The sequence below is a fragment of the Canis aureus genome, chromosome 22, assembly GCF_053574225.1.
Source record: "Canis aureus isolate CA01 chromosome 22, VMU_Caureus_v.1.0, whole genome shotgun sequence".
Classification (NCBI taxonomy): Eukaryota; Metazoa; Chordata; class Mammalia; order Carnivora; family Canidae; genus Canis; species Canis aureus.
In genome coordinates, this window is record NC_135632.1 from 20,909,558 (window position 1) to 20,931,633 (window position 22,076).

The 22,076-nt window shown below is 44.5% G+C and overlaps 1 protein-coding gene and 2 long non-coding RNA genes across 7 annotated transcripts in view; 1 reads left to right on the forward strand and 2 right to left on the reverse strand.

Annotated features, from left to right (window-relative positions):
- The window catches only part of EPHB1 (EPH receptor B1), a 474,340-nt gene that overhangs the window by 167,760 nt on the left and 284,504 nt on the right, over positions 1 to 22,076 (reverse strand). The window lies entirely within an intron of this gene.
- LOC144293855 (uncharacterized) lies at positions 12,643 to 17,750 on the reverse strand. Its single transcript, XR_013361231.1, has 2 exons — positions 17,181 to 17,750; positions 12,643 to 13,011 (listed from the first exon to the last, which is right to left on the reverse strand). It is a non-coding gene; the product is annotated as an uncharacterized LOC144293855 (long non-coding RNA).
- On the forward strand, positions 17,724 to 20,879 carry LOC144293857 (uncharacterized). Its single transcript, XR_013361233.1, has 3 exons — positions 17,724 to 17,993; positions 19,738 to 19,877; positions 20,412 to 20,879. It is a non-coding gene; the product is annotated as an uncharacterized LOC144293857 (long non-coding RNA).

Here is a 22,076-nt window from a genome sequence, read left to right on the forward strand (position 1 = left end):
GTCCACGTGAGCATCAGATAAGCTGATTTCCTCTCGGGCTCTTGGGTTGCACACTGACAGAGATGGGAAGATGAGGGTCCTGTGACTGGAGGGCGGGATGAAGACAACTACTCAGCAGCAGGCCTGCTCATCAGAGCTCCCAGAATACAGGCTATCGATTCTCATACAATCTACCCCTGTGCAGACAAAAGGAAAATGCCAGCAGACTCCCTGGCATTCTGAATGTCTGAATTCCCAGACAGGCACTGTTGCCAGGGGCTGGCAAAGCTGCCTTTGCCTCCAGGGAGGGCCGCAGGGACAGGGAACAGGGGAACTGAAGGTGTGGGGGCAGCCCTATCAGGAAATGCGGGGTCAGGGGTGGGAGGGTTCAGGCATTAGAGCACCAGGCTCCTGTACCCAGCCCCTCATGTTTCTTCCTTTAGAGGCAAACAGGGACACCTGGGTGGCTCAGTGGTTGAACATCTGCCTTCAGCTCAGGGCATGATCCTGGGGTCCTTGGGTCGAGTCCCATATCGGACTCCCCGTGAGGAGCCTACTTCTCCCTCTGCCTGTATTTCTGCCTCTCTCCGCGTGTCTCTCATCAATAAATAAATGAAATCTTAAAAAGAGAGACAGACAGACAGACCACCAAACACTTCCAGAAATCTCTCCTAACCTGATGAACACCCACAGCTCCTAGCAAACTCTAGAAAGCTTTCAAAGAAAACAGCTCGCAGAATAACAAATGTATTCCAGCCATGGGTCCTTCTGAGCAGCTGGCTGAGTTATGTGTGGTGGTGGCCTCTCTCTCTTGGCCTCTCCCTCCTAACTCCTCAACACTGCACTGCTGCCTTGCTTGCCCCTCTGACATGTTCACATGGCCTTTATCTAGAGGTTACATGTAGCAAGAAGAAAGGACAGTTGCCCATCATATAAGAATTTTTTTTTAAGACTGATTGATTAATTGGAGAGAAAGAGTGTGAGTGGGGAGGGAAAAGGGGGAGAGTGAAAGGGAAAGAGTCTCAAGTAGACTCCACACTGAGTGTAGAGCCCACACAGGGCTCGATCTCACAACCTTGAGATCATGACCTGAGCCAAAACTACGAATAGGGTGCCACCCAGGCACCCCATATCATATAAGAATTAGAAAGAGCCCTGGTAATGACCTGTGTCATCTCTATATGTGCAGGTGGGGAAACTAAGGCGTGGGGGGAGATATTTGGCCCAATCCCACAGCACAGGAGCCTGAACCAGGCCCAGGTCAGTGCTGCTGCTTCTGGGCTAATGACCAGCACATTCTCAGGTGGCAAACACATCAGTGGATTTTGATAATGAAGTGATTTGAGATCTAATTAAAACTGTTTTGTTCAGTAGCAGATGGATAAGAATATTCCTAAAAGCAGGGCTTGCTTTTTACTTATTCAATTAAACCCCAGAGTACTAAGTAAAAATTCAAGGAATAGAATTAACTCTAGAAAAAAAATCATGCAATGGTTTTGCATATGAAATCTGGGACTATAAAGTCTGGAAAGAAAAAACTGAAAGCCTATAGAAAGTTCTAAATTTGCATTTGTTCAATTATTCACTCATTAATTCAACATATTTCTATTGATTGAAATGCATCAAGTATATTTAAATCTATGAGCTCATGATGATACTTAAAACAAAAATCCTAATTGGTCAACTTTGGAGGATGTAGGAACCAGACTGTTATCCTGAAATCTGATAAAAGAAAGAATCAAGCATTTCTCTGCCATTCTTATACAAACTATACCTCAGGGTAACCAAATAACTAATGAGGGTAAGCTTCTTCTAAAAGTATTCCAGCTAATATATGCAGAAAGAATGACAGAATTAGAATGTTAACATTTTGTAAACTCAAATGAAATATTGGATCTGGATGAAAAGAATCAATCCCTCTAACATCACAGAGGGACAACCAGGGACACCATGCCTCCTGACAGAAGACTGTGAGCTTGCAGTGGTATTATTTTCCAAAGGAACAAACCTGAGTCTAATCAAACCTCTTCCAATTGCAAGAAATGCAGAGGACAGAGGAACATGTTAAGCAACACCACTGGAATGCAATTAGCAAACCTAGACTATAGGATACCCTGCTGGACCTAGTTTCCTCAACAAATAGGTTTGAAGAAAAAGTAAGAGAGTTGCAGAGAGAGCTATGATTATCAGAGGCTCAAAAGGCACCAAAAATCAATTGTAATTTAAAGACCTTCTTTAGGGCCTACTTCAAATAAACTTAAAAAAAAAAGCAAGACATTCAGTTCTGAAAACTCACTGGATAGTCAATGATATTAAGGGATTACTATGAATTATGTGATAATGGTATTGTAGTTATTTTTTTTCCTAAAGAACCCTTATCTTTAAGAGATATACACTGAAATATCACAGATGAAGTGATATGATAACCAGGATTTGCTTCAATACAGGGGGATAGATGAAAACAGATTGGCCTCGGGTTGATAAATTGTTGAAGCTGAGTGATACATAGAAGAGGGTTCATTATACTATTCTCTCTACTTCTGTATATGTTTGAAAATTTCCATCATAAATATGTTAAAAATATATTTTTGAGCTCCTATGAGGTGGCAGGTGCAGAGGATGCAACAATGAGCTAGACAAAAAATGAAATTGCTCTCATAGAGCTCATGGGGCTTCCATTCTAGTGAGGAGAGAAGGGGAGGAGATGGACAATAAATTAATGCACAAAAAAATTTCATTGATAAATGCCTTGAAGACAACAGAACAGGGGAAATGAAAGGACAGGAATGAGGAGTAGAGGGTGCTTTAGACTTTAAGTTTACAGCCAGTCACACAAAAGATCAGAGGAAATAATTCTCTAGACAGAGGGAATAGTGTGCAAAGGTTTCAGGTAAGAATGACCTTAGGGTAGTAGGAATAGCAGGAAAGTCAGTGTGGCTGCACCTCTGTGGGCCTGGACAGAGCAGAAGGATATACCTCAGAGCACAGAGTGGGGTCTGGTCAAGGAGGGCTGGTAAGAAATTGATTTCATTAAAAAGAGAGGCATGGTAGACTGGGCTGAGCCCTGCAGTGGAGATGGAACAAAGCAGAGACAAGAATGTATTCTCAAGGTGGGGCCAACAGAATTTGGTGAAGTGGAAGCAGGGCTAGGGAAGATATTAAGTTAAGGAAAGGAGTCAAGAATGTCTAGACCAGGCCATAAAACTAAGCTGGAACCCACTTCGGGGTTCAAGTCCCTGCTCCGCTGTGTTGGGTATACTTGGACCCAAGCTCGAGCTTGTAAATAAACCCTTGTGTGTTTGGAAAAAAAGAGAATGTCTTAACTTCCAAAAAAAAAAAAAAAAAAAAAAAAAAAAAGAATGACCTAACTTTCTTGATTCAACACCTGGATCTGTGATGGTGCCATTTATTGAGATGCTAAAGAGTGGGGAGCAATCGATGTGAAGGAGAAAAATCAAGAGTTCCGAGTGGGATGCATTGAGTTTGAAAAGCTTATTAGCCATCCTAGGGGAGATGTCAAGTCAGCAGGTGAATATATGACTCTTGAGCTCAGGTCTTGGCTGGAGATGTAAATTCTGCAGTCATTAGCATATAGATGGTATTTAGAGCTATGAGCTTTTTCACTCATTACCAAAATAAAGTACTAAGAGGAGCACCCTCCCACTTTCTGAAGCCATCACTGAACCTCAAATGAAATGGTGTTAGAACAGAAAGAGGTGTCAACCTGTTTTAAATTGTCAACCCCCAGAGTCCAGTATGGAAGACTGTGCACATTCTGATCTAGCACATTATCTTGTCATATAACTGCAGCTCCCCTTTATGAATTCTTGGAAAAACCCACATGAGTCCTTCCAACTTTGAATATATCTCAGTGCATTCAAGCCCTACCATCTTTAAAGACTCTTTTAAAAGGTCATTCTATTCTCATGAAGGTGTCCTGTCCTTCAGACTAGCTGGAAACAATCTTCCACTCCTCTCTATATATGCCTTCCTTTGATATCGTACTACTCTCAGCCTTGTGATGTGGTTATGTGGGTGCAGTCTCCCTCAATGAGGCTCTGATGTCCCCAGGAGCAGAGATTGTGTTAGCCTCACCTGTGTCCCAGCATGAACAGGATGGATATTTGAAATCTAGACCTCCTTAGCAGTTCTACCAGCAAAACATACTCAATTGGTGAAGAAAATTCGCAAGACATGTGCCAAAGCCGAACCAGATGAGGTCAGCAAGGGAAGGTGGGCAGTGGGCAGGTCTCCTTAGCCTTTGAGAAAGACCCTCAAGGAAGTGATCTTGCTGATGCCAGAAAGCCTCTAGATTTGTGGAGAGAGAGAAAACAGACCAGATAGATCAACTGGCCCAAATGGCCACACTTATGCTGTAATATAATGAACACTTGCCCATATGCACCATTTTTTACTACGTGCAAAATAAAGCCTGCAGTCTGATGTCCCTTTGCATCTACCTGTCTCAGGTCCAGAACTCTGTCTTTCATGCCCCATGCCCACCTCCAAACCTGCTATCCAACATGTAACTCTCAATCTATATTTTAAGAATGTAAAATATTGCAAACACTTGTCTAAAATTATAAAATCCAATGGCCTGGTCAGTTCTACTGCTACTAGTGCTGGTAGCTGAGCCCAGAGACACCTGGCTTTCTACCTCTGACATGATCAAAGACCAAAGCCCTACTGATCTGGGACAAGTCAGGAGGATTCTTGGATTCTTGGCAGAGTGGCCCTTCAATGCTGCCCAAGAGAGGAACGTGGGCATCCCTGAATGTCAGATCAGCCAGGAGTAAAAATCAGAAAGACCCACAGGCTAAAACAGAGTCTCTTTCCAACATGTAGGCCAGACTGATGGACTTTTATTTGGTGTGCCTATAAAACCTCACCGATGTGTGAGGTTCACTCTGGGAGGCATACTTCCATACACAAGGTTGGATAATGTGCCCCTGATCCACACAGCATCACACACAGACAGAAGACCAGTTCCAGGACTGTGGTTTCATTCACATTGTTTGAAATTGGCAGCATTCACATTTTACAATATTTCTTTCATAGTTAAACTAATTTAGGAAATGCTGCATAGCACATCTCCCTCCAATAGATTCAGGCTACATCTTCTTTGAAAGGCTCTGGAAAATCCCATAATAAAGAAACCTATTTGTGTTTTATTTAGGGATTCTCAGTCATTCGACCACACAATTACTGTGTCTCACATTTGTATGATAACACACTTGGGGAAACACTACTCAACACTTCCATGATCAAACCAGTTTAACTTTTAGCAGTACCTCATGTCATTGTGACTTAAGCAATTATCAAAATCTTTAATACAAGGTCCCCAATGTCCTGTTTCAGAGAAAGATCCAGAGGCTTAGAGTGATTTAGTGAGTGACCTAGGAACACAAAGCTGGTTATAGTAGAAATCACAATAGGACCCAGATCTCCAGAAACCAGACCAGTGCTTGGGCTCTGGGAGGACATGTCTGAGTGAACATGCCAGGCCTGAGCCCACAGAACCTACAGTCAGCTTCAGTATAAACTGGCAAGGCCTCACCCAGTTCTGAGGCCAGCTCACAAGCATATCTATGGCTTTCTTCATCAGGAGACCCAGCACACTTCCTTGCCCATGACAGCCCCCATCAGCCTGTACTGATGCTGGAGGTCCTGCTCCAAATTCTCTTCCTAACTGGTTCTAGGTTATTCTCCACCAACTCACAAAAAGCAGGCAGCCTAACAGAGAAGTAGAGAGCCCTCATAGAACCTTTGCTCAGAACTTGCAAAATGGTGATCCACACAGGGTTTGGCCTGACCCAACTCAAATTAAAAACAAAATGAAGTGGGACGCCTGGGTGGCTCAGCGATTGAGCGTCTGCCTTTGGCTCAGGGTGCGATCCCAGAGTCCCGGGATTGAGTCCAATGTCAGGTTCCTTGCATGGAGCCTGTTTCTCCCTCTGCCTATGCCTCTGCCTCTCTCTCTCTGTGTGTCTCTCATGAGTAAATAAAATCTTTAAAATAAATAAATAAAATAAAAAATAAAAACGAAGTGACTATCTTAAAAGAGTGCACTATAAAAATTAGCTCAAATGGATGAAATATCTAAACATAAGAGCTAAAACTATTAAACACTAGCAGAAAACACAGATATAAATCCTATGGTCTTGGATTTAGGTAATGGTTTCTTAGATATGATACCAGAAGCACAACCAACAAAAAGAAATAATACATAAATTGGATTTCACCAAAATTAAAAGCTTTTGAGCTTCAAATGATGCTAGTAACAAAGTGAAATGTCAACCCATAGAGTCGAATAAAATAGTTTTAAATCATATACCTATTAGGGTACTAGCATCTATAATATATATATATATATATATATATATATATATATATATATATATATATATGAAGAGCTCTTAGGGGCGCCTGGGTTGCCCAGTCGGTTAAGTATCTGGCTTATGATTTCAGTTCAGGTCATGATCTCAGGGTTGTGAGATTGAGTCCCACCTTGGGTTCTGCACTCAGCAGGGCATGGGGTCTGCTTGAGACTCTCTCTCTCTCTCTCTCTTTTTTTCTCTCTCTCTCTCTTTCCCTCTGCCCTTCCCCCTGCTGGTGCATGTGTGCACACTCTCTCTCTCTTTCAAATAAATAAATAAATAAAATCTTTAAAACAAAAGAGTTCTTACTACTCAATAAAAAGACAAATAACCTAATTAAAAATTGGACAAGAAACCTGAATAGACATTTCTCTGAAAATGTATCAATAGCCCCAATAAGCACATGAAGAGATGCGCAATCCCATTAATCATTACAGAAATGTAATTTAAAACTATAATGAGATACCACTTCACATCCACTAGGACAGCTATAATCAAAAAGATGGACAATAACAAATGTTGGAGAGGATGTGGAGACATTGGAACCCTCATTCATTGCTGGAGGGAATAAGAAACAGTTTCCCACTTTGGAAAACTGTGTTGCAGTTCTTCAAAAAATTAAGCATAGTGTTAGCGTATGACCCAGAAATTCCAATTTCAAACCCAAAAGAATTGAAAACGTATGTCTATGTGAAAACATACACACAAATACTTATTGTTATTCATAAGGACTAAAAATTAGAAACAGACTGACTTCCACTTTATGAAGAGATAAACAAAATGTGGGATATCCGTTCAATGGAATATTATTCAGTTATAAAAAGTAATATAGTACAGTTATGTGCTATCCTGGGGATGGACCTTGAAAACATTATACAAAGTGAAAGAAGCTAGTTACAAAAGATTATATGATTCCATATATATGAAATGTCCAGAGTGGGTAAGTCCATAGAGATACAAAGGAGATTAGTGGTGCCAGGGGCTGGGGGGAGGTAGAAATAGTGAGAGCCTACTAATGGGTGTGAATTTCTTCTTGGGGTGATGAAAATGTTCTGGAGTAAGATAGTGGTGATGATTGCACAAATTCATGAATATACTCAAAGCACTTCCATCCATCCTCATTGTCTGGCTCCTGGCTCAGCCCTCATAACCACTGCATCTGAGAATTGTGGCTGGGACTGATTTTCACCTTATGCATGAGCACAGTGGAGCTCAAACAGGCCAAGGGACTTGACCAAGGTCACACATCAGCAGTGGCACAGCTGGAACCAGAGCCCATAGCCCCCACCACAGGGCCTTTAAGAGTCTATGCAACTTCCCTAGGAATTGAAGGCCTTGGAATGCTATTTGGAATAGAACACATAGTGGCTTTCTTGTCTACATTATTACCATTCTCCTCTACTCCCCTTAGGAAGCAAAACTCCCCCATACCTGAAACAGGTAAAAAACAAAAAAACAAAAAAACAAAAGCCATGCCTACCTAACAGACACTGTCATAGAAGCTGGGAGGCTTGGCAACTTTTGCTCTCCCAAGCCCCCATGGGGTGCAAGGCACTGCCTGTGCCTCACCTTCTCCTCCCCAGCTACCTTCCTCCTCTCCTTCTACTCTGTCCCCCTCCTCTCTCTTCTCCTCTCCTCCTTTTGAGTTGTTTCAAGGAGGTGGGAGTTCACTCCTCAAGCAATGGCAAATCAAGAGACCTCCTTGGAATGGGGTGAGCTGCCAGGCATGTGACCCATGTCATAATATCACAGATAACGTGGTACTTCAGGCACTCCTGGTGACACCTGAATTCTAAATGTCAGCTTAGTAGCTGTGAAGCAGTAAATGATCGTGTTCACCCGGAGCAGACTCTTTCTCTGATAAAATTTTTCCTCCCTCATAAGTAAACCTTGCAGAGAAGCCCAACATAAGTTGCCTGGTTTTATCACAGAACGTAGTTTGGGCAAAAGAATCTGCTACCCCACAAGGACCAAGCTGAGACCCTGCACATAGGTAGTTCATGAAAAATATTTGCAAATCTGATTTGTTTGGTAATATCCACGAGGATCATTTTCATGAGCGTGAGTGAGGAGTCAAGTTTAAGCTTCTCCCACACTGCTTCCCCAAACTGTATTTTCTGTGAGGCATCATCAGGTGTTCTGAGGAGAAAAGCTTCCTGTGGCCAAAAGAGTGTAGGGAAAGGTTAATACTAAATATCCCTACTGGAGTCTTTGAGGAGCACACTGCAATACAAAAGGTTTGTGGAGTCCCGCAGAAGAGCCCTACCCACACACACTACATTGTTCTGACCACAGACCCCTTTCACAGAAGCCCTGTGTCAGCTGAAGGAACAAGAGCTCTGCGGCCTGTAGGGAGGAGAGGCCATGGCTGAGCCAAGATGCCCAGCGTGGGTGGCGGGGCGGGGGTGGGTGGCCAGCGGTGAAGCAGCAGGTTGAGCTTCTGATGTTGGGGACGATTGAACAGCAGTAGCCAGTAAGGTGTTTCGTTGACTCCGGGCTGCCACATAAAGGTGGGGTGCATAGGGTGGTGGGAGGTCCCTCAGGGGTGTGGGCTGCCTCGGGCCCCCCGGGGGGTTGATGTGGGCAGAGGGTGGAGGTGCAGCTCAGATGGTTTTTACAGCAGCAGGAGAGCCACGCTCTCCTTGGTGGGAAAAGCAAGCTGGCAAAGAAGTCCCTATCGTGGCCAGGCTCTCCCTCTCCCCAGGGCCCGCAGGGGCCCACTGGCAGCAGAGGGGGGAGGCGGGAGGAGAGGGCAGAGCTCAGTGCCAGGCCAGGAGGCTACCATTCCCACGCACAGCTCGCCCCGGCAGCTGAGGGGCCGACACCGGTGCTGAGACGCGAGGCACCTCATCCACCCACGCCACGTTCATCAAGAGAGATGAAGAGCAGAGGAACGAGGGAGACAGTGAGGCAGACAGAAGGCACCAGCCCAAACCCACTCCGCTCAGCACAGCTTTCTCCAGTCTCTGATGCGGCTGCTTCGCTCCCCCCGGCCCCATCTGTGCCCATCCACCGTCTGCCTGACCCACTGCTCCTGGGCCTTGGTGTGTCCCTCCAGGAGTCCCATCTCGCCCCAGAGAATCTCTACCGGCTTTGGAGGGGCTGCCTCTGGGGCGAAATCCCAATGTTTCGGTATCTGATTGCTCTCTACAGCTGATCAAATGTGATTTTCCAGTTGAGAGAGAAAAATAAACTCACTAAAAGAAGGCAGCTCAAATGAAGCTAACGTAAAAGACAAAGCCGGAGCGCAATGCCCAAGTGGGTGGGGGCTCAGCCCTGCAGCCTAGGTTGGCCGGGGCTTTTGGTAAAGGCAACAAAAGACAAGATTGTTTCTTCCTACAGACATATGCACGCTTATACATACAGTGTGTGTGTATGTACAGACATACGCATACATATGACATCTGTGCACGGGTATCGGGGAATCTGATGTTGAGACTGGAAAATGTGGTCTCCATGCTCAGCAAACCTGCAAGGAAGAAATAGCGACTAAAGCCACAGGAACTTGGGGGTGGGGTGGGGAACAGAACACTTCTGAAGAGCTGGAGAGGGGAGCCAGTCCCGTGGAGAGAAGGCGGGACAGTGGGCACCTGCAAGCATCATAGATGGAGGGCACAGCGGTCCCTCCATAGGCCCAGGTGGGAGGTTTAAAAACTGCATAGGGCTGGGGGATGTGGGGTCTGGGGGACACGATAACCCCACTGGTAGGGCACACCAGAAACTCCTCAAAGGAGAAAGGAATAATAGAGAAGGAAGAAAAAGAGAAAGGAGAAAGGAGAGGAGAGGGACAAATGGAGCTGTCCCTGGAGGGGGATGCGAATGAACCCACTGATGTCATTGCTGGATGTTGAGGGGAGCCTGCTCTCCATCCCTCTCACCTGCCGCTAGACCCCTTGGGTCTGTGATCTCTTGCTTTTTGGCCCTCTTTCTTGTAAGCCTTTCTCATCCAGGGACTTCTCATGAAGTCCACATATCCATGTGGCACCTGGAGCACATGTGTGTAACCAGGACGCCTCTAGGCCTGCATTAGCTCCTTTCCCGGGTCCCATCTCACCTGCTCCCAGGATCTAAGGCAGCAGGAAGGATGTGGCCATGGCATGTGTGGGGGTGTGGGTCTAATGGTTTTTCCAAGATACCAGTACCCACTTAATCAGGGGTCACTGAGCAGGCCCCAAGGGGATTCTCGAACTCACCACTCCGCATAAGTGGATCCTTCTCACAGGCTACCTGGGTGGGTATTGAGCAGAGCTGAGGAGGACCAGGTTGCTCTGAGTCTGCACTTGGGCAGGAATCTTCTTTTGGGGCTCATGTCCTTTATCCCCTCCCATACTCTTCAAGCTCCTTGCTTTGCAAGTAGCCCTGCTGCCAGAGTTGAGTCCCCTACCACACAGCCACGCCCCTCCCCACCATCTGTCTTTGTGGGCTCCAAGAAACCCCAAGCATCTCTGTGTAGCAAATGCATTTGGAAGCATGAAATCTGCTAGAAATCTAATGAGACCGGAGTGGAATAGAAAGGCAGAATTTAACTTCTTTCTCCCAGCCCTGGATTTAATGTTGCCATCTCATGTCTGCCTTCCTGTGACCCTGCCTTTGCTGGGGAGTGCCCCAGGGCACACTTAGCACACCTGAGTTACTCTCCATGCCAGCTTCGACCCCGATGGTGAAATCTGCTACCTCCAGGGTAAAACACAGAGCATCACATCAGCTCTGTCTATGACGGGGCCTTCCAGAAGCTCTAGAGAGTTCAAATGCCTGCTGAGGGGGATGCATTCTGGGAAGAGCCTAGCAAAGCTGCTCTGTCTAAAGGAATAAGAAGTGTGCTAAGAGTCTGCAGAGCTTCTTCAGCCTGCAAGGCAGAGGTGGTCCAGGGGGTGAGAGGCCTGTGAGGCACACTAGCACTGCAGGAGAGAGCCTCACCCCTCCTGCATGCAGTGGTGGGCACCCGCCCTGTGGGGGCTTTGGAGGCTGAAGGATCCAGCTCTGCTGGGAGCAGCCCAATCCTCTATAGTGATGTACAGGTTCCCTGGTATCATGGTCACCTGGTATTGGTGGCTGAGACTCAGAAGTGGACACTGTTCCTTCTCTGAGAGGCTAGTGGCTGATAGGTGGGCTACTGGTGCTAAGATGAGGGAGATGGAAGAGCTGTGGGCCAGGCCATTAGGGATGTGATGGAGAACTCCAAGTGAAAGAGCACCCAGGGAAGTACTAGGTGTTTCCTGCTTTCCTATCCTCTAGGCTACAAGACAGGTGCACAAATGGGGATAGAGAGAGACTCCCTATAGGGAGGGGTAAATGAGGCCCATTTTCAGACCTGGGCCGTGGAAGTCTCACCATAGAAATGCCAGCACTCACCCTTGATGGCACCTACCAAGTGTCGGCTGGTACCAGGTCTTGACTGCATGGGCCCATTCATCCTCAGAGTTGGGCTGTGCCACTTGCTAACTGAATGGTCACCATAGACAAGTTATAGACACATAACCTCCTCACACTTTGGTGTTCTCCTCTTCAAAAAATTGGAGTCATGGTATCAATTCCATATGGCTGCTTCAGAAACAACCAGGCAGCACTTAGCAAAGGGCTGGCTCACGGGACTGTTCACTAGATGTGAGCCAGCATTATGATCGAGTCTTTCCTAAATATGTACCCCAAAAGGCAGACGAGATGTAGGTGCAATATGTTCTTTGAAGTGTTATGCATAGTCATTTTATGAAAAGCAGCTTCAAACCAAATGTCCAACATTATGGAAATTGTTTTGTATAGGATATTATACCCAAAGGTAGACAGCCAAATGGACAGCCATTAAAAATAAGGTTCATGATTTTTTCTATCAAAATGCTTAGACTAGATTGTTAGGCACAAAAGGATAATAAACGAGAAAAAGAGGATACCAGTTAATAAACACACCAAAATATTAACAGCGTTTTGGGTACTATTTTGCCTACTCCTTGTTATGTTTAACTTCTTAAATTTTTGACAGTAGGCATCTGTTAATTACATATTTAAAAGATCTTAATTTACTTGAGTAAAAATGAAAATTGAGAGCCAGAGAAATATTATGTAGAACGTAAGGCATGAGGAGCTATAAGGCAATGGGAAGCATAAGGATAAATGGATGCCTTTGGAAGGAAGCATCTCTAAAATCAGGAAAATACCCAGAAAGGAAAAGATAAACCCATGCAGAGAAAAAGAAAATTGAATCTATAATAAATTTGAGTTTATAAGGAATAAATATGCAGTGTTTGTGGAAATTGTGTTGCATCTGGAAAAAAAGAACGATAAATATGTATATGATGTAAATCTTTTATGATAAATCTGTGAAGACCCAGTGAGCTCACATCCATGCTAGCTGGTGCTGTGCAAAGTCCTAGATTCCCTGCAGATGATCAGGGTGTTTGCTGCAGCAATGGCAAGTTCAGCTGGCCATGCTCTGAAGTGCTTGCCCTCCTTCACCTGTGTGGGACACCATACTGCCCTCCAGGACAGAGGGAAGTAGATGCTCAGCTCATAGCACTCTCATCCTGAGTCTTCCTAGTATCTTTCCAGAGCTCTCTGAATTTTCCTCTTCACCCCTGGCCTTCCAGGTCTTCCAGAAACACCATCCTGCTCCAATTCCAAGTCAACTCCCCATGCCCGGAACAGACCCAGGATTTAAAAGCTGAAAATGGAAAAGAAATGATCTTTACTAGAAACAAATTTTGTGCTCAGTGCTTGCAGAGAACTGGAGACCCGGCAGGGAATGAAACAGGTGTGGTCTCCTTGAGGTTAAGTGAATGCCAAGGTACCTTGTGCCATGTCAGATCCCAAGCAGGTTCCTCATGCCTTGAATGAATGAGTGAGATAACTTAAAAATTATTTTCTCCACTGTGTGAGTCAGGATGCTCCAGAGAAACATAAGCAACAGAGTGTGTGTGTATGTATGTGGAGAAAGAGAGAGAGAGAGAGAGAGAGAGAGAGAGAAAGAAAGAGGGATTTTAAGGGAATTGGCTCATGCAATTATGAAGTCTGGCAAGTTCAAAATCTGGAAGATAGGTCAACAGCCTGACGACCCCGGAAAGAGTTGCAGCCTGAGTACAGAAATAGTCTGCTGGCATAATTCCCTCTTCTTTGTGGGATGTCAGTCTTTTTTTTCTTTTTTTTTTTTTAAATTAAGCTCTTCAACTGATTGGATGAGGTCCACCCACACTATGGAGTGTAATCTGTTTTACGCAAAGTCTACTGATTTAAATGATAATTTCATCTAAAAAAAAATACTTTCACAGAAACATTTAGAATAATGTTTGACCAAACAATACCGTGGCCTAACCAAGTTGATGTAATAAATTAACCATCACACCAACCTGATTCTTTCACAGATGAGAAAAAAAAAGAAGAAAAAAAAAAAAAACACGTCCTTGGAGACAACAAGACTTGCTCACAGAGCTGAGAGAGCCTAAACTCAAATTCAACCGTATGTCTAAGCAATTTCTCTCTTCCACTCTTCTTAAATAAAAGCAATTTTTCTCTTTTATTTTTCTCTTTTTCTTTCTCTAAACAGCTTTTCCCTCCAACCTAGAAGTCTGATTTCCAGAGTTTATTCAAATTCAGAGACCATCTATCATTCTGAGACATTTTCCAGAATCTCCAAAAATATTCAATCAACACACAGCAGAGATGCATGCACCCTCATCAGCCCCATTCTGTGAGTTCGGTTCAGCCTCTGACCCACAGTCTTCTTACATAACCACCGTCTGAGGTTCACTGTGACCAGGGCTGAATACTGACTGGCTCTTTCTGCAAGGATCTAGAATTTTTTTTCCTAAAGGCTCCAACAGGACCAATTCCTGCCTGCCTCGGACAGATTAACTCTGCTCTGGCAAGGGGTTGTGCTAAACTATTAGGTTGATCTGTATGAAACTGCTGATATTTGACCTACAGAAATAGCATTTTCATATAGTTCAAAAAAAAATGAGCTCATTTTTTCCTGGTCAGACCTCACCTTCCTCAGTGTCCTGTTTTCTGTGGAAAGAGAATCTCCGCTCCCTCAGTGGACAGGAATGAAAGATGCTGTTATTAAAAACAATCTAAAGTGATCTGAGAAGTGACAGCATCTCTTAGAGCAATGAGGTAATGCATCCAGCCTGCCTTCTCTGCTGTTTAACTTCCTGACAGGAGGCACAGAACGTGAACAAATTGATTGTCCTGTACAAAGTCAAGTAAATAAATAGCAATGCTTAATGCAATCATTTTCCATATTGCCTCATCAAAACCCACGCAGCCAAAGCCATTTATGAATTACGTAGGCCTCTACCGTTGTTATCTTTCAGCAATGTTGCTCTCAAAGATGCCTGCAGGGGGGGGGGGGGGGGCAGGAAAGCAGGTGCTAATCAATCTTGAGGCTGTGATCAGACATCATTTAGAAAGATGACAGCTTGCTTGAGCCATTCCTAAATTTTCAAGAGAGAACCACCAAGGGACTAAGTCATTAATGCAGAGATAGGAAGAAGGCTGGGTCGGGGGAGTATTATTAGAGAATAACTACTTTGGTGCCTCGGTCCTGCTTTAGGTTTGCAAGGAAAAAAATAAACTCTGGGAAGAGTGAAGATGATGGAGGACCCAGGCCAAGAGTAGGCTAGAATGAGATGATCCTTGCAGTCTAGCATCTAGCTTGTTGCATTTCTTACTTCCCTTCCTTCTGGCCATTCTTGAAGTGAGGATAATAGAGCCCAGAAAATCAGGGATAGAAGGACTCTCACGTGTGGTGGTAGACACTTGACTTATTTCAGCAGCAGCTAGGATGGATCAGAGGCTCTGAGGAGATACTCCTGCCTGAGGTGAGGCCCATAGCGGCGAGGAACAAAAAGCATGCCCTGATAATTAAAGGCCACTTACCCTCCCATGTAGAAAGGATGCACCCCCAGGAGAGCGTGCCCACAATGTAATTAGGCTGTGGTACGATGACACAAATATGAAAATGTCAGGACGTTTTAACAAAGATAAATTCATTTTCATTTAAAGGGCTGTCCTTTATTATTCTGTCCTTGCCACTTTGGGGAGTGGGGATGAAGGTGTCTTCTCTTGTACAGAATTGACAAGGGCTATGGACGGTCATTATATTTCAGTGGCTTCATAAGAGTCCCTATCTAACTCAAAGTTTAGGCTATCAAGTCAACACATAAGTCAAAACCCATAGTCTAATCCTAGAAAGCCCCCTCCAGCAGCCCGCATGACAGTCACGCATACATGATAGCTTGTCTGCATTCCTGCATCATTCCCTCTAATTTGTTCTTATGTCAGTCTGAATACAGGCAACAGAAAACCCACTACACTTGAGCTTACACTCACATTGTGAATATTATAAGGGAAGGGGGAAGCAGGCTTCACTCCCAGGGTGAGGTCCTTCAGGCCGCTTGTCCTGGGGTACCGTCAGAAGCTTACAGCAGAACAACACCTAGACTCAGGCCCATTCAGCTTTTGTCCCATTTCAGGTTTCCAACCAGGAAGAACATGGAACACAGAGTTCCAAGGTCTAGAAGTCAGCCCATGAGTCCTGAATTTCTCACAGGCAGGGGGAATGGCTTAGTCACCTCTGCCCCTACATAGAACCTTGCACAAAGTTGGTGTTTAGGGCTGTTTGATCAATGAATGAATGAAGGAAGGAACAGCCAAGTCCTTACTCCTCTCTGATCACATGTTGTGGGCTTAGCGACCAAGCCCACAGGGGTAGGAAGGAGGAGTGAACCGACTTTGTGCCTCCTCACGAAGCTGGAAGAAGCGGAAGCCACAGAAGTCCCATAATCAAGGGCTCCTCAGCCCTGCTATGGAGGCCACAGGCCCCAGAAAATGGGACTAGATCCCACCATGAGTATGCCCATGGCAGAGCTGTGGGTGTGAAGACTTGGCTACCGTGCCCCCTTATTCCCCACGGCACCACTTCAAATCTAAGATCCTCTGCCCTCGTGAGAGGAGAGACTTTCTAAGACTTGACAAAAGACAGACTAGGGAATGCTTCCCTCCTCTCTTCCCCTGAGACCTCAATCTGCAGTCACACTTGCCCTCCCTAGCACCTCCCATCAACCCTTAGAGAGAACAATCTTAAGTTTCCCCATGCTCCCTCTTAGAGCCATCGCTGCACTGTGTAGTTCTTCCCTCTGCTGATACAGTCTGGTATTTGCCACCTCCACGTATTAACTCCTTCCATAACCCTCGAATACCCATCTCCCACCCAGAGCAGCATTCTTGACTATGGCACTACTGATGTTTGGGGCCAAATAACTCTTTGTTGTCAGAGGCTGTCCTTTGCATTGTAAAATGTTCAAGAGCATCATCTCTTACCACTATCTGCCTGCACACCCTCCAGATTTGACAACCAAAAGCCAAGTGGCCTCCTGGGGGAAAAGGGTAAAAAATTGTACCTGTTTGAGAACCATCAGTCTAGAGTAAAATGCGGCTGCTGCAGGGTGTGGATAAATGTTTGTTAAGGGAAGGAACACAGAAATGGATAAATGAATGAATGAGTGAATCAATGCACAAGAGAGGAAGCATCCTGCTCCTGGGGAGCTCCGGGTTTATAAATTGAGAGCTACAGGCAGAGACGCAGTTAATAGGTCAGCCAGTCCTACTGGGACCCTGAATCCTCAATGGGCTTTTGCTGACTGTGCAGTTTGATGCATTTCCAATTAACAAGAAGACTTGCAGATGTCAATGGACCTTCAATAGGGTCACAGGAATGGGGCCTCTGATAAGCCAGGCTGCAGAGTGTGACACAGGGAAGCTCAGGCACCTGTCTGCCAAGGCGTGGATTCATTTCCTTTGTCAAGTTTGCAATTTGGAATGACAGTTTCTCACCTTCTGTCTTCCCCAGCTGCCATTTGCAAAGGTTACTTGCTCTAATTTGCTCAGAATTTCTCCTCCCTTGACCTCTCTCCAAACTCCCGCTTCTCTTCCTCTCTTTTCCTCCATCAAGGTCTTTTTGGGAGATGACTACACTGTTGGGTGCTGTTCCTTATGGAGGTAGGACCAGGGAACCTGTACTGCTATGGGTCAACAGACTTTCATCAGGCAGGGAGAAGGAAACAGAAGGCATGAGGGCCTGGCCACACACTGTCACTCCTTGGCTTTCTGGGAATCTCTGTTCTCTCTCCAGCTCAACTACACTCTTCATCCTAGGTTCAGGGCCACAGAAGGTGAGCAAGGGCTAGGGCCATGGACAAGAAAATAGCTGTTGAAGATGTAAAACAGTCTAGGCTTTCTCATCCTTTAAGGTAAGAATAGGTCCTGCTTAGTGAGGGTTTAGGCACTGCCAAGCATTCTATGATTATTATGTCATGGAATCTGTCAGCAACCTTATGGAGTTAGAGTTCTATTCTTCATTTTACAGGAGAACAAAGGGGATATAAAAATTCTCAAGTTTAAGGGTGCATCAGAATCACCTAGAGGGCTTGTTAAAAGACAGATCTCTGGGCCCTGGCTCCAGAGTTTCTGATCCAGTAGGTCTGGACTAGGGCCTAAGGATTTCTATTTCTCAATTGGAGGATTCATACCTTAGGCTAGAAATCTAGTAACTTAACTTAAATCGCACATTTGCCAAAGAGCAGATATGTACAGGAATCAGGTCTCTTGGATGGTAGAGCCTGAGGTCATAACCTGGCATTATTTCAGGTAACCCTGTGGGCCAACAGATCCCATTTTTATAGGTGGAGAGACAATCTAAACTCATTAACCCATTCACTAAATATTTACCAAACATCTATCACATGCCCTGCCATGTGTGAGCTGTTGGGTATGACACAAAAATATGAAGCTGTTCTCTGTGAGCTTACATGTCCAGAGAGGGAGAGAGGCATATACACCCATACTTAAAGTGTAGGTAGAGATATTGCTCAGAAAGAACAAAACATTTGTTAGAGTAGCCATTCTCTCTCTCTCTCTCTCTTTTTTTTTTTTTTTTTGGTTCCAGGGCCCCTTAAAATTCTTAAAAATTATTGAGAACCCCAATAATAAATTTATTGCATGTTCACACAACAAATTTTTATTTAAAAAAACCTATATTTTCAAAAAAGGTAAAAAAGGCTAGCAATGCTTTATGGTTCTTGCAAATCTCTTTATATTTGACTCAAGATAGCTGGATCCTTACTTATGCTTCTGCATTCAATATGATGTAATATGTCATTTTGACTGATGATATATAGAAAATTGATAAAAGAGAAAAAGAAAAAAGGAAACAATGTAGAGAGAAAGTTATTGTAGCCTTTTCAGATAATTGGGGATATTTTTCTTTGATACTACATTAAAACTCAATAAGTTTAGCTGTAATGTGGAATCTTAAACCTGATCAATGAAAATTATGCATTCAGGTTGTATTAAAATACATTCATCTATTTTGAATTTTCTTTTTTAAAAAGATTTTATTTTTTTTTATTAGAGAAAATGTGTGTGTATAAGTGGGGTGAGGGGCACAGGGAGAAGCAGGCTCCCCGCTGAATAGGGAGCCCAATGTGGGGCTCAATCCCAGGACTCCAGGATCATGACTTGAGCCGAAGATAGCTACTTAAAGACTGAGCTACCTAGGTGCCCCTATTTTGAATTGTCAAAGCAACTTTTACCTAAGCTTGATTTAGTCACATCCCATATTGCTTTTTGGCAAATATTAGTACATTGAGTTATGAAGATCTTCTAAATGTTGACACATCATACAGTATCAAAAAATATATTCATTAATATTCTTTTTAAAAAATGGTAAGCTATCAATTTTCCTAAAACTCCAATTTTACTTGAAAGCTCAAGTTTTATCATTAGCAACCAATACCTTCAGTGTTTTTCATTGGAATGGTAAGCTCACTCCTCTTAATTTTCAATGCAGTATCCAAGTCTGAACAGCCCTAATTTGTGTGTCTGATGTTCTTGCAACTGAAAATTATGTTCCTTGAAAAAAGTGACTAGTTTGGGGGCACCTGGGTGGCTCAGTTGGTTAAGCATCTGACTCTTAGTTTCAGCTCAGGTGGTGGTCTCATGGGTTCTGGGATTGAGCCCTGCATCAGGCTCTGAACTCAGCAGGAAGTAGGTTTAAAGATTCCCTCCCTCTGCTCCTCCCCCACTTGCTTGTGCATGCATGTTCTCTCTCTCTCTTTCTCTAGAGTAAATAAATCTTAAAAAAAAAAAACAAAAAAAAAACGGAGAAAAGTGGTTAGTTCAGCTTGCAACTCAAATAACCACATGAATGCTTGTCCTTGAGACAACCATAATACTTCAGGATGTAGAAGTATTTTATTTTATTTGAACTTACCATTTCATTGCACAGAAGGTTAAAATGACATGTACTCAAGGGTCAAGGTGTAAATAAATTACTAACTTTTAGTGCTTCATCAAGGCATTCTTAAGTGAAACTGGCATTGGTTTTTTCTAGGAGTTTTTTGAGTGATTGTTGGTAAAGGACAGGATGACTACCAGTATAGTCTGCTTGGGCAAAAATTAAAAATACCAGCTTCAGGCAGGCAGATCCAATATTCATCCACCAGCCATGCAAATATCAACACAGTGAAACAGGTAAGTGGCATCAAATTTTATTATGAAGATAGCTCTGGCCTTGAATTCCTCCTAAAAGAACCCTGTGTGGGAATGGAGGTTCGTGGAGCACGCTTTGAGAACCTCTGTACCACAGCAGCTTAAATTCCTCGGCATTTCTCAAACATCTCCTAAACACCTACCTATCTTGTTCATACTCAGCCTTGCCTCTGAGATGTCTCAAGAGATTAAGCACATCAAGGAAAGAAAGCACAAAGGTAAAAATATAGGGGAAAAACATTTCAGGAAAGATACAGTCTATACTGCAATGCAGGCAGTAAGCATATAGTTGAATTAAGCAGGCAGCTTAATTTAGCTTAAAAGGCATCACTTTAAAAACAACCAAATGTGTTAAGACATTACAGACCCAATTAATATGTTTTCTAATAATAATCAGTACCATTTGTTAAACATTTACTAAGGGAAGAAGACACTGCGTTGAGACCTTTGCCTATGTTATCCTGTCTGATCTTTCCAACTAGCCTATGAAACAAATATAATTACTTGCATTTACAGGCCAGGAAGCTGAGGCTTGGGGAGGTGAAGTGATGCGCCCCGTATGGAACAGCACAGCAGCAAATAAGGAAGCAGAACTGCGATTATGATCTTGGTTCTGTCGACCAGGAAGCCAGCGTTCTTAGCTCTTCGGCTCTGCAGTCCCTTGGGCACGGCTGACCACACGGCGGAGCTGAAGTTACTCTGCTGCTTGCCAGGGGTGAGATGCTGGCCTGCATCCTCTGGGACTGCCCCTCAGGGCAGATGCGGGCACAGCTGCCCTCCTCCAGGACAGCCCGACTCTGCCACGAGAGGACTCCCGCTCCCTTTTCTTTGGCCCAGCAGCAGCAAGCTGCCACCGACCACAGGGCCCTGCACTGTACTTGTACACGATGTACACACACACACACAGAAACGTCTGCCCCTTGATCTCCTGGGGGACCGCGGCAAATACAGGCAACAAATATAAGCAGACCTCTTTTTGTTAATTAGTGGTTGGAAAGTGAGACGAATTCAGTTTTAATTTCCTGATAAATTCACTACTCAGGACATAGATTGCACAAAATCTGCCTTGCCAATCTGTGACTGTCCTACTCACTCTCGGGTGAGTCTTTGTCCTCCACCCTCAGCCAAAGGCTGCCTGGAAGAGTGGAGTCTCGGGGAGACCCCCTAGGCAGGACTGGCTTGGGCTCACGGGGAAGCCGACATGCCCCATTCTCAGTGCTCCCCACTTCACCATCCTCCTCCTGCCCTGGGCTTTGGGCAACGTACAGGTCAGCCCCTATCCTACTTCTTCCTCCAAAAGGCACAGACTCAGGAGAGGACCTGTGGAGCAGGGTCTGAGTACAGGCACCAACCAGCCTCAAGGCATCAAGCATGTTGGAGGCAGCATTTCCATGGATGCACAAGGCTTGAGAATTTCTGCTGTGGAGATGGAGCAGAAATGAATGGAGCATGGTAGAGGGCAGGGAGTCCTCAAGGCAACCCAAATCAGACAGAGACAGATGCCTCCCCAGACAGGGAAGTCAAGGGAGAAGGTATGGAGGGGCACAGGGAGGAAATGAGAAGACCTGATGCCAGGAGAGTTTCCATCCCAGGCCTTGGCCCCAGGGCAACCCAGGTGCATAAGTATGTCTCATGGAGGGTTTTGCCTTCTGAGTCTAGCCTTGATTAAGCTTGAGCCTGGTTTACTAACAGTTAAAACATTAGAGAAAAAAGTACCCAACTGTATTTAGGGACTCAGATATTCCATATTCCTTTTGAATTGAGAGTAGGATATAAATAAGAAAATAAAATCTCAGAAGTCAACTTCTTTATCTCTGATTCAGTAATCTAGCATTTGCTATTTGGCATGGAGAGCTATTAATATGCTTAAAGACAGGGCATTAGGGGAGGAGTCATGAGGCTTCTCCAGATCAGCTGAAGAATGCACTTGCTCTTTGGACAGACCAGATAATAAGGCGCACCTTGCCTACCTGGGGCCACTGACCTTGATTCAAGTGAATTTCTTGAGAGGAAACAATCAGCCCAGTGAAGACTGTCTTGCAGACTCAGCAAACCTCAGGTCAGTGTGCAAGACCCTACCAGCACTGCAGGAGGAGGGGCAGTCCTTAGGAAGGGTCCTGGATTTGCCAACAGAATACAGGCTGCCTACCCAGTTTAATTTGTGTTTCAGTAATTTTTATT